Source organism: Carassius carassius, chromosome 12, assembly GCF_963082965.1.
Source record: "Carassius carassius chromosome 12, fCarCar2.1, whole genome shotgun sequence".
Classification (NCBI taxonomy): domain Eukaryota; kingdom Metazoa; phylum Chordata; class Actinopteri; order Cypriniformes; family Cyprinidae; genus Carassius; species Carassius carassius.
This window is the reverse complement of record NC_081766.1, coordinates 26,773,960-26,786,279: the sequence shown is the minus strand read 5'-3', so window position 1 is coordinate 26,786,279 and position 12,320 is coordinate 26,773,960. Positions and strand designations below refer to the sequence as shown.

The window sequence follows — 12,320 nt, the reverse complement described above, 5'->3', positions numbered from 1 at the left end:
TTAGACCAATGAATAAGGGGACCTAACAGGATCAACAGCATTTATTGGAACATTTTAGTGTAAATACAAAAGACAAAAAAAAAAAAAATTCAAAATCACTAGTTATATTCAGTTATTGCAATAGAACCAGGTATATTTCCTTGTGATTTGAAGTAGATGTGTTTTAGTTGTATTTAGTATGCAATAAATACATTGTGTTTAACAATTAGTATACTAACGCTGGCAAGCAATTATTATTGAAATTTAAACTGAAAGAAAAAAAAAACAGTGTGTTATAAGAGTGAATGACGCTGCTAATGACTAGGAAAATGCTTCCGAAAAAAAAAAAATAAGTTGTTTATTTATTCAAGAAAATTGTATATATTTATTTTGTGTATCTGAGGAGGGAGAAAACAAACAAAGTAGGGCTGGACAATAATTCAAAACCAATATGCATCACAATATTGTTTTTTTTTTTTCAATAACAGTGATATGAATTTTAAACTTAAATTTAAAATCTCAATAGACATTACCAGTGTTTCCCATACATTGATATATTTGTGAAGGGAACTGACCATCTTCAGAAAAGTTCCGGTTACATTTTTATTTTTATCTTATAAAGTATCGTTCATAAGCAATGCTGATTTGATTACATCCATTACTGGGGACACCACTAGTTTTATCACACTAAAAGAGCCTCCTGCTGGCAGAGAATGAATTTGCATTTTCAATAAGCCCGTTTCTAACAACATTTCCAGGTCAATATTTTTTTTTTTGCAGTTGTTTTATGCAGCGACTCATAATTTCTCATACTCTTTTTCTGACTGAAGAACATGTGTTTCAATCGATAAGAATAATCAGCCTACACTACCAGTCAAAAGATTTTTTTTTTTTTTTAAGAATTCACTTCTGCTCACCAATTTATCCAAAGTACAGCAAAAAACAGTACAATTTTGAAATATTTTTACTATTTAAAATTGCTTTCTATTTGAAAATGTATTTTATTCCTGTGATCATAGCTTAATTGTCAGCATCATTACTCCAGTCTTCAGTGTCACATGATCCTTCAGAAAGCACTCTAATATAGTGATTATCAATATTTAAAACAGTTGAGTAAAATTTTTCAGGATACTTTGATGAATAGAAAGAGCAGCACTTATCTGAAATAAAAAAAAACTTTTGTAACATACAATATTCCATTCAAAAGCTTGGAGTCAGTGTATATTTTTTATTTTTTGAGGGGAAAGAAATTTTAGAAATTAATACTTTTATTTAGCAAGGATGCTTAAAATTTATTTAAAAAATTATAAAGGCATTTATAATGTTACAAAAGATTTCAATTTCAGATAGTGTTCATATCGACATCGGAATTATATCATAAGAACCAAAATTACATTTAAATTCAGCAATTCTTTTATCAAAAGCGACTTACAAATGAGGACAATAAAAGCAGTCAAAACTAACAAAAGAGCAGCAATATAATTGCAAATGACAAGCCTCAATTAGCTTAACGCAGTACATGTAGCACTTATATATATATATATATATATATATATATATATATATATAATACACATACACACAAAGAAAAACAAGTAGATAGAATAGATAAAAAAAAAAGTTGATAAAAAGATAAAGTAGAATTAAAAAAAAAAAAAAATAAAAAAAAACATACTTTTACTTCACTACATTACATAAAACTTATTACTTATTATAATATATCACATGCCCCAAGACGCAGAAGCGGTGTCTGATTTATGAATGAACTGATTCTTTTCAATGAACCAGTAAATCAGTTCGCAAATCGCACCAAGCGTTTCATTCACGAATTGGAATGATCCGATTGCAGATGTTCTTAAAGTGACAACTCACTGATTCAAATTATCCATTTAGTGCGAGTCTCCAGTAGTGTTAGGCGATATGGTCATTTTTCAAATCATCATTTTGTCAGTCCGTGAGATCAACGATACACGATATTATCGTGCATGGGTGGAGCAAGAGAGAGACTCTCTGTTCTTGTCATAGCCTAACTATTTGGTGTTTTAAACCGTGCAGGTGCACGAGAGAGAGCCTATGGAATCACCAATAATCTAAAAAAAATACTTTCAAACATTAAATATAAAAATAACTATTAAAAACAGCTAGTTCATATAGATTAGTTGGAAGCAGCTGTCATATTGCGCATCCTGTGAAAAATTTGCCGCATCTGTGCATGGAAGTTATCAGTCTAATTGTTCTGCAAAATCGATAGTAGCTTTCATTTAAAGTGTTTGTGGATGAAGACTTTGTAACTTTCAAAACTATGTATTTGCATGCATCACATTATAGTGCGGTGTGCCCTTTAAGAGACTGATCACTTAACTTATAACGCACACTACGTGGTGATGACGTATAAGGACTACATGAGAACCCCTATGGATGATAAATTCACTCTGCCGCCTTGTTATTATTTTGTCTTTACTTTATTTGAAACGCCAAGAAAGAGTGAATCTCTCATGTATGAGGAGAGGGCATTGCCGTGTACCAGCCATTAAATGTGTGGGACACCAACTCCTCGTTTTCCATCTCTTTCATTCCATGGATTTAACGAGTTATCCGAATCAAAGTGTTACAACTTCTTCACCGACTACAGGTTCTAATCCTCTTTTGCGTGTGTGTATGAAATGCGGTGCTGATGTGAAATAGCTGGGCTGCTTGACAGCTGAATTATAATAGGCCACATAATAAAAATAGAAATTATAATAGTTATTATAGTTATAATGGGAAAATGAGCTTAATATCGTCTTGACTATCGACAGGGACATCTGCTATCGTCGATACACGATACTATCGTCTATCGGCACAACCCTAGTCTCCAGTGAACTCAACTGAACACAAGTAAGAACCGGGAGATCTTGTGAGCCTTTTAGGTCAAAAAACATTAGAATATTACTGATTAAATAAAATATCTCATGCATGTTCATCTTCTCCGTACAATGCCCATGAGCTGAAATGCCCATGAGCTGACATGGTCGGTTCACTTAGTTTTGTTGTTAATTTGTGGGAACGTCATATTAACTCTTGGGAACATGATATTAAGTTGTGGCCAAAAGATCATTTTGTTGAGGTAACGACATCCTTATGTTGTGACCTCGAGAGGTTATGTTGAGGGAACAACATCCATTTCTTGAGGCCACGACTTCTTATGTTGAGGGAACGACATATTTTTCTCGTGGCCACAAGTTTAATTCATAAACAAACCTGTGTGACCATAGCAACCCGGGATTATCAGAGATAGATAAAACATTTTTATTAACATTAAAGATTTAATATTTGTACATTTTTATTACTACATTAACTTATTAAAGCTATATTTTTATATTTATTGCTATATATTCTTATTTCCCCTTTCAATTTGTGTATCGCCTTTACCTAGTTAACATTTTGCATAGTTATGTTAAGTATTTGCTAGCCTACTACAAATTTTGCAAATAAACATCTGACAATTATGTCAATAGAGTTTTGACTTTATGATCGTATTTATGCCCATGTGGGATGATAAATGAACATGTTGTGTTTTCATTTACAAATGAAACCGCAAATGATTAATTCTTCAACAAAACACTATAGTATTTATAATTACGGTCTAGTAAGCTGAAATTAAAGTTAAATATATGTTAAATTTAAGCTTCATTCCTGCACAAATTCTAGTCAGCATACTCAAAGCTTTATTGGCAGGTGGAGCATTTACAGTAGGCTAATATTTACAAAAGTATTCAGAACATTAAGTAAACATCGAAATGAAGGGAAAAAATGGATATAAATGGATATAAAAATATAATCAACAATAATAGGCTAATAATATCTGTACAAATATTACAGAAAAAAGACGATCAATTAATGGACTTACAAGACTGTAGGATGGATATAAATGTTTTCTTGTAGGCCTCATTTATATTATGCCCTTTATGTATTATTTATTGATAAAGCATTCAGCATTCAATTGATAAACTTCAATTGAATGCTGAATAATTAAGAAATTATTAATGAATGTATCTCTGATAATCCTGAGTTCCTATGGTCACAAAGGTTTGTTTATGCATTAAACTCATGGCCACGGGAAAAATATGTTGTTGCTTCAACGTAAGAAGTCTTGGCCACGAGAAATGGATGTTGTTCCCTCAACATAGCATCTGGAGGCCACAATATAAAGATGTCGTTATCCCAACAAAATGATCCTGTGGTCACCACATAATACCACATTCCCACGAGTTAATATGCTGTTCCCACAAATTAATATCCCGTGACCATGACATATTATCACATTCCTTCTAGTTATGATGTCGTGGCCATGAAAAAATTAATGACCAGGTCAGCTCACAGGCAACGCATCACCACTGCAGTAACATTAGCAGTTTTACTAAAAAGCTATGCATTTAGCCCTATGTGACGTCTGTTATTATATTGTCTGTTTTATAATGAGGTTGCTGGTGCTAAATTTATTTATTTTATTATACGGACCTGTATTTTACTCAAGTACCTGATTTGTGTACTTCGTGCACCACTGATTTTGGCCATATTGTCCAGCGCTAAAGCAAAGGGCAAATTCAAACAGTACCCAGTTTTTCTGAACACAGATAATTAGCCCCTCCACTAACACAAAGACTACTGATAGAAATAATAATAATAATAATGTGCTTTAACATGATGAAAAAGTAAGAACACATTTTATTACCAGTATGACTAGACGTGTATTTCGCTACCCGGTCATGGATGCAGTATATATAGTTTACTTTCATTTAAAATATTTTTTAGAGTAAACTCAATGCAGCTGAATTTCTGCAATATGACTGAATTTAAGAGCTGATTAAGTAAAACACATTGGACATTCTATGCACTTCGACTTAACATAAAATATTATTATAAAAATATGAAGAAAACTTCAATTAACGTTATTTGGGGAACATTGAGGGGTTTGTGAATGCCAGAAAAACATTTATAGGAACTGTTCAATGTACGTTATTCTCTTTAGGTGGCGTTACATACCGCACTGATGTGATAACGCAGAGCTAAACTAAAACACATAAATCGAATATTAAAATACATTTATCTAAAATGCAGACGGTAAAACAATTAGCTACAAATTTATACCTGTAGTTTCTTGTTCGAGGTCGACAAATGTCTCTATTCAGTTCGAGGTTTGTTAGCCTTTAGCAAGCTAACACAATACCTGATGCTACCGCAGGCCCTAACAAACATACCACATTTTCACTGTCTACCAGAATGTGACTAGAACCTCCTTACAAACAAGTGTGTTTATTTGATAGCAGAAGCTGTCCGCTGAAACAGATAGCTGTGTTTGTGGTTATTTCTTTCCTGTCTCCCGCAGAGTTTTAATGGCGCCCGGTCAATACTTGAGAAACTCACCCAAAATATCCAGTGCTGACTGAGTCTATTAATCTAAATTTAACACACGACTCTTCCTTGTGGAAACTATTGTCATGTCTTTATGAAAATGAAATGTCAAATGTCTCCGAAGTCCGCGTTAATTGGCTATTTTTCCGAGTTAAATTAACCCCCTGCCTCCATCTCGAGGCTTTCTTCTTCTTCTTCTTCTTCTTCTTCTTCTTCGGTGTTTTACGGCAGCTGGCATCCAGTTTGTTGCATTACTGCCATCTTCTGTTCATATTTATCTCATACTATATTCTCATATCCAGTCCAGTTTCTTTTAGATAGTCAAAAAAATATTTTGTACCTTGTCCCTTCTCCACACAAAGCAAAATATTTTTAACATTTCCTTCTATTTGTTCTTTAGCTGAGCCATCATTTCTTGCCTTTCTTGATTATATTTCCCACATGATATGAGGATATGTTCCACTGTCTCCTTTTCCTGACAATAATTACACGAACCTGTTGGATGCTTTCCCATAGTATGGAAGGGTTCTATTTAAGTTACTGTGTCACATTCTTAACCTACTTAAAATGACTTGCTCTTTTCTGTTTCTTCCCTTGCCTTTAAAGGTATAGTTCACCCAAAAATGAAAATTATGTCATTAATAACTCACCCTCAGGTCGTTCCAAACCCGTAAGACCTCCATTTATCTTTGGAACACAGTTTAAGATATTTTAGATTTAGTCTGAGAGCTCTCAGTCCCTCCATTGAAACTGTGTGTACGGTATACTGTCCATGTCCAGAAAGGTAAGAAAAACATCATCAAAGTAGTCCATGTGACATCAGAGGGTCAGTTAGAATTTTTTGAAGCATCGAAAATACATTTTGGTCCAAAAATTGCAAAAACTACGACTTTATTCAGCATTGTCTTCTCTTCCGTGTCTGTTGTGAGAGAGTTCAAAACAAAGCAGATTGAGATATCTGGTTCACGAAAGAATCATTCCAAACTATACTCTTTCCCTCTGACTTGGCTAATTTGATATGTATTTCAACATTTCCCTTTTTTACTGCCTTTTTTGCTAGTTTGTCTGCTTCCTCGTTTCCTTGAATACCTGAATGTGCCGGAACCCACATGAATGTAACATTTTTCCCTTGTCTGATTGCTATTGTGTAATTACATAAAATTTCATAAAGTAGACCCTGATGATTTTTAGCTGCACCTGCTTCAATGCTCATAAGTGCTGATACATAATCACAACATACTATAAAATCTTGGTTACCGTTTTCTACAATCCACTGTACTGCTATCATGATGGCACACATTTCTACTGCATATACTGTATACTTAAATAGTCAGATGTTCTTTTACTTATTTCTATCTTGTGCATAGGCACAGTCTCCTTCTTCTTCTTTTTCTTCTTGTTGTTATATGGCCATTCACTCCTTTGGAGTATTACCGCCACCTACTGTATAACTTATTTACTTGCATGATCTGTATATATTTTTTTAATTGTCCCACCCACCCACAAAGGATCAGATCCCATGCTTTAACTGGCGCTGCGTGTTCAGCTCCTCCAGCTTCCACAGTAGGCTCCTCACTCTCTGAGATGGATGAAAGCATTACTACATCTATATCCTATACTCTAATCCTGTACACTTTAAAAAGGTTACAACCGCCACATATACCTGATTATCTCTCATACCCTTTCCCAATAGGTCCACTACACACTGGTTTATTCTTTATGTTGCTGAAAAGACTATTACGCTCATCATGATATTTATTGTACTACTATTTTCCCATCTTTGTTGCCACAGTTTTATTATTTCCTTATTTATCACTGATTTTACCTCACTTCTTCTTACCTTAATATCCACCAAGTTTTTCTTTAATGTTTCTTTTGCTAATTGATCAGCCTTTTCGTTCCCCTATCCTATGTGTGCTGGTACCCAATAGAAATATACCACAATACCCTCTGCTTTCAGTCTGTATAATAATGTGTAAATTTCCACCAACAGGTCTTCTCTATTTGTCCTTGTTGACATTATACTTTTGAGAGCTGATGAAGAGTCTGAGCAAATTACAACCCTATTTGGCTTAACCTGTTCAACCCACTGCAATCCTACTATTATAGCACTTAATTCTGTGGAATATACAGATAATTTATCACATAATTTTAAGATTATTTGTGATTTAAATCTGGGAATATACACTCCTATACCCACTTTCTGACTCACTGGGTCTTTAGATCCATCTGTATAAATCTGTATAAAAGAATAAAACGTTTCTCTCATAAAACCACTGATTTCAAAACTATTACTATACCCTTCTTCTGTTTCCCGGGCATCTAATAATCTCATTTCAACAACAGGTTCAGTAATATTCCATACATTTTCTTAATATGTCTCTTCCATGTTAATTTTCCATCAAAGTTTAGTCCAAGATATTTGAATTCTGAAACTCTTTATAATGGTTGATCATATAATTTCAGTGTAATCTGTTCCATCTTCTTCTTTGTAAAAATCATTATTGAGTCTTTGATACTGAAAACTTTAATCCCCAGTCTACTGACCATCTTTCAACTTCATATATTGCTTCCTGTATTCCTTTTACTGTACTCCTTAGATTCCTACCTCTTTTCCATACTGCTCCATCATCTGCATACAATGCCTTTACAATGTTAGGATTAAGTTTTTCTAATATGTAGTTAATCATTTAATTAAACAAAATTGGACTGATTACACTTCCTTGTGGGGTCCCATTCAGAATATTAAAGAAAGTGAAAGTGACGTGACATACAGCCAAGTATGGTGACCCATACTCGGAATTTGTGCTCTGCATTTAACCCATCCAAAGTGCACACACACAGAGAAGTGAACACACACCCGGAGCAGTGGGCCGCCATTTATGCTGCGGCACCCGGGGAGCAGTTGGGGGTTTGGTGCCTTGCTCAAGGGCACCTCAGTCATGGTATTGAGGGTGGAGAGAGCACTGTACATGCACTCCCCCCACCTACAATTCCTGCCAGCCCGAGACTCGAACTCACAACCTTTAGATTGCGAGTCCGACTCTCTAACCATTAGGCCACGACTTCCCAAAAATATCATAAGATGTAGACATTTCTTCCCCTATTCTTAATTGAAAAGTGCGTTCAAACAGGAAATCTAATATCCAATTATACATTCTCCCCCCTACTCCAATTTTATTTAGCTTAATTAACAATCCTTCCCTCTATAGAGTATCATATGCTTTTTCAATGTCAAAGAAAACAGCAATCAAATATTCTTTCATTAAAAGAGCTTTTTTTTAACACCATTTTCAAATAATATTAGAGCATCCATTGTAGAACAATTTTTCCTAAAACCACTCTGATCTGATGTTAATACTCTTTTTTTCTCTAAAAAATAACTCAACCTTCTTACTATAATTTTCTCCATTACTTTACATAATGTATACGTAAGGGCAATTGGTGTATAACTATTAGCTTCAGTTGCATCTTTCCCTGGTTTCACTATTGGTATCACTATTGCACTCTTCCAATCTTTGGGTAATACGCATTCACTCCATATATGGTTATAAAGATCCAATATTGCTTTAAAGGCCACCTCTGTTAATTTTTTAACATACTATAACTGATCATGTCTCTCCCTGGTGTTGTAGTCTTTGAATTATTAATGGCTATTTTTAACTCAAAAGAATTAAAAACTTCATCCATAATGTTATCAACTCATTCTTATATACTTTACTTATTTCTTGTCTTCTTTTTAAAAACTTATCATCCAAATTTTCAATACTGTGAATTTAAGCAAAGGTTTTAGCTAAGACTTCTGTCTTTTCCTTATTTGTAACATTCATTTTCCCTTCTTCTTCAGTTACTGGGATCTCCTTATAACTATTAATACCATTCATTTTCCTAATCATTCTCCACACCACATGCATACCAGTCTCTCTCCCAATTGTATTGCAAAACTCCTGCCAGGCCTTTCTTTTTTCATTCTTAATTACCCTTCTTGCAACTGTCCTTTTCTTCTGATAATCTACAATTGTATCTTGATTTATTAACCTTTTTAAACATTGAAATGCCTTATTCCTTTCTCTTATTGCCACTGTGCACTCTTCTTCTTTTTCTTTTTCTTCTGGCGTTTTATGGCGGTTGGCAAACAAATGACAATTGCATTTCCGCAACTACTGGGATGGAGTGTAACTGGACCATTGATCTTCTTCTTCTTCTTCTTTTTAATGTTTATCGGTGGTTGGCATCCAGTGTAATTGGTGCATTACCGCCACCCTCTGCTCCGGAGTGTGGATCAGACAACAGGTTCACAGACTAATTCACTACTTCTCCCCCAAGCATACAAATCCACACACTTCATCCTTATTCTACTGTATAATAATAATAATAATTTGAACCTTCCTCAATACTCCTATAACTCTTCACACTCTATTAAAAACCCACGTGTCCCTTAGGAAATCCATAAGAATTCTAGACTTTGCCCTATGTTTTGTGCTCAATAGCCCTTTTAATGTCATGTCCTCCTCTATCTCTCTCAACTTATTCCTCACCAGCTCTCTCTGAACCTCATACCTGCTGCACCTCAAGACCACATGGTTCACTGACTCCTCTTCTTGGCAAACCTCACACAATCCATTATCATGTTTTCCTGTCAACTTGAGTGTTTTATTTAATAAACAATGTCCCAGTCTATGACTGTTTCTTCTCTGCAATTTCCAATTCCAATCACTAAACATTTAACATCCCTCTGGATTTGATATAAATGCCTTCCTTTTCCCTCTCTATCCCACCTCTCTTGCCACATTTGATTTTTTTGGGCTTTTTTTTTTTTTGGGCATTCACACTGCACTTTTCAAGTTCAAATTTGGTGAACTCTGACCTGCAAATTCGCATCACATGAAAATGTGAGACCAGTAGAAGATCGATATGTCACTGCATGACCTCTCTGTACAGAAATGTAAAAATGGAGGAAGCACTAATTGTAGCTGTAGCACTGTGTCCAATTTCATATAATACATCTTTAAAATATTCTAAAAATAAAATAAAATAAGAAGCTGCATGGTTCGCAGTGTCAATGGAAACAGGAACAGATGGTACATTTGAATGTGGACACATTTTATTGCTTAGTGAGTATATATTTATTTATATAAAGAGAGAGAAAGAGAGACATAGAGTACAATATAATAAGATGCTTTCGACACCATCGCAAAAGACACAGTACAAGCACATCGGAATCCATGTTGTGATAACTGAGAGGAAACCTTGGTGGCTGATGTTATGTCCTGCTCCCACCCATATTCGCAGTGGCGTCCGAAAAAATTGTGCACGTCGAAAGTCTAGTGTGACCACCCCTTTATTGTCTTCCATATCACTCTTTTAACCTCTGCTTTACTGATACTTACTTGCATTTCTATGTTTCCTTTTGTTAATGCCGTTTTGGCAAATTTATCTACCATTTCATTTCCCCTTATCCCTACATGTCCTGGTACCCATACAAATTTGATTTGCCTTCCTTGATTAAATATTCTTGTAACTGACTAGACTTCATACAGTATATCTTGCCGACTTTTGAATAAAATGACCTTATACTTTCTAAAACTGGCAGCGATTAATGTTGCCAGCATTTCCACTGTATAAACCCATAACATATTAGAAGTTTTTCTATTAATTCCAATTCATTTACTTGGAATCACCACACTCAATCCTGTTACTTCTGTCTCTGGTTCCCTAGCACCATCTGTATAAACCTGTATGTAATCAATATATTTTCTGCTATCCAATTGTTGAAGACCATAGATTTATACCTTACTTTGCCCTCCTTTTTTTTTTTCTAACACAAACCAATCTACCTCGGGCCAAACTAACTTCCAGAGAGCCATCTCTGGATAAACAACTGTGCAACTTATCCTCAAATTAAAAACTCCTAATTATTTAGCTGCGTCATTTCCAATCCTACCAAAGTTCTTATTTAGCCTTTTCCCAAATTCCCAGCTCTTCTGTAACATTGCCTTAGTAGGATGAGAATCATTATGTCCCTGTAAACCTACCCAATAATTTACCATCAACTGCTTCCTTTTTAATACAAAAGGACATTATCCTATTTCTACCTGTAATGCTGACACTGGGGTAGTTTTAAAAGCTCCACAACACAGCCTCAAGGTCTGTGCCTGGATTACATCAAGTTCCACATTTCCACATTTGACACTCCACCACTATATCAATTGCTTACTGTATTTTCCTAAAATATTCCATATTTCTTCCTTACTTCCATTGCGCCCCATCATCTGCGAACAAAGACCTTCCTATATATTCTGGAACTGTTCCAAATACGTCATTAATCATAATAGTGAAAAGTAATGGGCTTATCACACTGCCTTGTGGTGTGCCATTATCAACTATGTATTGATCTGATAAATCTCACCCAATCCTTATTTGTATTTATCTTCCAAACAGAAAATCTCTGATCCAATGAAACATTCTTCTTTCAACCCCCATCTTACTTAATTTGATTAATAACCCCTCCTTTCACATCATGTCGTAGGCTTTTTTTTTATATCGAAAAATACTGCACTTACACTCTCTATTTGCTTGAGCCTCTCTTATTTCAGTCTCCAGTCTCACCACAGAATCTATTGTGCTCCTCCCTTCATAAAGCCACTTTGACATTTAGCCAGTAATCCTCTTTTTTCAAGGACATAAGTCAGTCTATCTGCTATCATCCTTTCCATGATTTTACATAGATTCAATTGGTCTGTAACTAATAGGATTAGCTAGATCCTTACCTGGTTTTCTTATTGGAATCACTACCATTTCTTTCAAGATACCTGGTAACTTTCTCTCCTTCCTTATTATACATCTCAAGAAGCTTCAACAAGGATTCTTCCCCTAACTGTTTTACTATCAAATAACACACTTGATCTTTCCCTGGGGATGTATGATTTGTTCTCTTTATTGCTCTA

The 12,320-nt window shown here is 34.8% G+C and overlaps 1 protein-coding gene across 3 annotated transcripts in view; it reads right to left on the bottom strand.

Annotated features, from left to right (window-relative positions):
* Positions 1-5,595, bottom strand: part of LOC132155135 (pre-mRNA 3' end processing protein WDR33-like) — a 29,504-nt gene extending 23,909 nt beyond the window's left edge. For 2 of the 3 annotated variants that reach the window (XM_059563948.1, XM_059563950.1), the window contains exon 1: positions 5,386-5,595. The gene's annotated coding sequence lies outside the window, so the exon portion shown is untranslated. Of the gene's footprint in view, positions 1-5,109; positions 5,345-5,385 lie in introns of those variants that run through there. The other variant, XM_059563949.1, reaches the window with a different exon arrangement.
* Positions 5,596-12,320: the final 6,725 nt, after the last annotated feature.